Genomic DNA, 3,514 nt, shown 5'->3' on the forward strand with positions numbered 1-3,514 from the left:
TTTAGTCTTCTCATTGGACGGCGACAAAATGTTTTACTCCATATGGGCACTTTTACGCCTCCATATTTATGTTCTTTGTCAAACTAGATCTGCCACGTTAGTCAAGAATAATATCAAGAATATTTGTTGTTCACCCCTCCGTGAGTCGTCACCTTATCGTGGTGGAGGGGTTTGCGTGCCCCTATGATCCTAGGAGCCATGTTGTTGCTTCATGCCCCTGGTAGGGTCACCCATGGCAAAAGGGTCCTAGGTGAGGGGCCAGACAAAGCACGGCTCACCCAAGCCCCTTATGACGAAAAACACAAATGGACTTCATTTTCCCTTGCCCGGACGCGGGTCACCGGGGTCCCCCTCTGGAGCCAGGCCTGGAGGTGGGGCTCGAAGGCGAGCGCCTGGTGGCCGGGCCTTCGCCCATGGGGCCCGGCCGGGCACAGCCCGAAAAGAAAACGTGGGTCCCCCTTCCGATGGGCTCACCACCTGTAGGAGGGGCCAAAAGGGTCGGGTGCAAAGTGAACTGGGCGGCCGCAAAAGGCGGGGACCTTGGCGGTCCAATCCCCGGCTGCAGAAGCTGGCTCTTGGGACATGGACTGTCACCTCTCTGGCTGGAAAGGAGCCCGAGCTGGTGTGTGAGGGAGAAAAGTTCCGACTAGACATAGTCGGACTTGCCTCCACACATAGTTTTGGCTCTGGTACAAGCCCTCTTGAGAGGGGCTGGACTCTCTTCCACTATGGAGTTGCCCACGGTGAGAGGCGTCGAGCAGGTGTGGGCATACTTATTGCCCCCCGGCTGGGCACCTGCACATTGGGGTTCACCCCGGTGAACGAGAGGGTAGCCTCCCTCCGCCTTCGGGTGGGGGGACGGGTCCTGACTGTTGTTTGTGTCTATGCACCAAACAGCAGCTCAGAGTACCCACCCTTCTTGGAGTACCTGGAGGAAGTACTGGAGAGCGCTCCTTCTGGGGACTCCATCGTTCTACTGGGTGACTTCAATGCTCATGTGGGCAATGACAGTGAGACCTGGAAGGGTGTGATTGGGAGGAACGGCCCCCCCGATCTGAATCCGAGCGGTGTTCTATTATTGGACTTCTGTGCTCGACACGGATTTTCTATAATGAACACCATGTTCAAGCATAAGAGTGTCCATGTGTGCACTTGGCACCAGGACACCCTAGGCCGCAGTTCGATGATCGACTTTGTAGTCGTGTCATCGGATTTGCGGCCGCATGTTTTGGACACTCGGGTGAAGAGAGGGGCGGAGCTGTCAACTGATCACCACCTGGTGGTGGGTTGGCTCCAATGGTGGGGGAAGATGCCGGTCCGACCTGGCAGGCCCAAACGCTCTGTGAGGGTCTGCTGGGAACGTTTGGCAGAATCCCCTGTCAGAGCTTTTCCCACGTCCCGGGGTAGGCAGGGGACATTGAGTCCGAGTGGCCCATGTTCCGCGCCTCCATTGTTGAGGCAGCCGACTGGAGATGTGGCCGTAAAGTCGTTGGTGCCTGTCGTGGCGGCAATCCCCGAACCCGCTGGTGGACACCGACGGTAAGGGATGCCGTCAAGCTGAAGAAGGAGTCCTATCAGGTCGTTTTGGCCTGCGGGACTCCGGAGGCAGCTGACAGGTACCGGATGGCCAAGCGGAACGCGGCTTCGGCGGTTGCTGAGGCAAAAACCCGGGCGTGGGAGGAGTTTGGCGAGGCCATGGAGAATGACTTCCGGACGGGTTCGAGGAAATTCTGGTCCACCGTCCGGCGTCTCAGGAGGGGGAAGCAGTGCACCGTCAACACTGTTTACAGTGGAGATGGCGTGCTGTTGACCTCGACTCGGGACGTCGTGAGTCGGTGGGGAGAATACTTCGAAGACCTCCTCAATTCCACCTACACGCCTTCCATTGTGGAAGCAGGGCCTGGAGACTCTGAGGCGGACTCTCCGATCTCTGGGGTCGAAGTCACTGAGGTAGTTAAAAAACTCCTCGGTGGCAGGGCCCCGGGGGTGGATGAGATCCGCCCGGAGTTCTTAAGGGCTCTGGATGTTGTGGGGCTGTCATGGCTGACACGCCTCTGCAGCATTGCGTGGACATCGGGGACGGTGCCTCTGGATTGGCAGACTGGGGTGGTGGTTCCCCTCTTTAAGAAGGGGGACCGGAGGGTGGGTTCCAATTACAGGGGAATCACACTCCTCAGCCTCCCTGGCAAGGTCTATTCAGGGGTGCTGGAGAGGAGGGTCCGTTGGGAGGTCGAACCTCGGATCCAGGAGGAGCAGTGTGGCTTTCGTCCTGGCCGTGGAACAGTGGACCAGCTCTACACCCTCGGCAGGATCCTTGAGGGTGCATGGGAGTTCGCCCAACCAGGCCACAGGTGTTTTTTGGACTTGGAGAAGGCGTTCGACCGTGTCCCTCGGGAGGTTCTGTGGAGGGTGCTTCGAGAGTACGGGGTGCCGAGCCAACTGATAAGGGCGGTTCGGTCCCTGTATCACCGATGCCAGAGTTTGGTCTGCATTTCCGGCAGTAAGTCGGATTCGTTCCCAGTGAGGGTTGGACTCCGCCAAGGCTGCCCTTTGTCACCGATTCTGTTCATAATTTTTATGGACAGAATTTCTAGGCGCAGCCAAGGCGTTGAGGGTGTTCGGTTTGGGGACCTCAGCATCGCGTCTCTGCTTTTTGCAGACGAGGTGGTGCTGTTGGCTTCTTCAGGCCGTGATCTCCAGCTCTCACTGGAGCGGTTCGCAGCCGAGTGTGAAGCGGTCGGGATAAGGGTCAGCACCTCCAAATCAGAGTCCATGGTCCTTGGTCGGAAAACGGTGGAATGCCCTCTCCGGATCGGGGATGAGATCCTGCCCCAAGTGGAGGAGTTCAAGTATCTTGGGGTCTTGTTCACGAGTGAGGGCAGGTTGGAGCGCGAGATCGACAGGCGGATTGCTGCAGCGACGGCAGTAATGCGGACTCTGTACCGGTCTGTCGTGGTGAAGAGAGAGCTGAGCCAAAAGGCAAAGCTCTCGATTTACCGGTCGATCTATGCTCCTACCCTCACCTGTGGTCGGTCACAAGCTATGGGTCGTGACCGAAAGAACGAGATCCAGGATACAAGCGGCCGAAATGAGATTCCTCCATAGGGTGTCCGGGCTCTCCCTTAGAGATAAGGTGAGAAGCTCGGTCATCCGGGAGAGACTCGGAGAAGAGCCGCTGCTCCTACACGTTGAGAGGAGCCAAATGAGGTGGCTCGGGAGTCTCATCAGGATGCCTCCTGGACGCCTCCCTGGGGAGGTGTTCCGGGCATGTCCCGCCGGTAGGAGACCCCGGGGACGACCCAGGGCGCGCTGGAGAGACTATGTATCTCAGCTGGCCTGGGAACGCCTTGGAATCCCCCGGGATGAGCTGGATGAAGTGGCTGGGGAGAGGGAACTCTGGGAGTCCCTCCTAAAGCTGCTGCCCCCGCGACCCGACCCCGGATAAGCGGAAGAAGATGGATGGATGGATGGATGGATGGATGGATGGATGGATGGATGGATGGAAGACCGTGTG

Source organism: Syngnathus acus, chromosome 4 (assembly GCF_901709675.1).
Source record: "Syngnathus acus chromosome 4, fSynAcu1.2, whole genome shotgun sequence".
Classification (NCBI taxonomy): domain Eukaryota; kingdom Metazoa; phylum Chordata; class Actinopteri; order Syngnathiformes; family Syngnathidae; genus Syngnathus; species Syngnathus acus.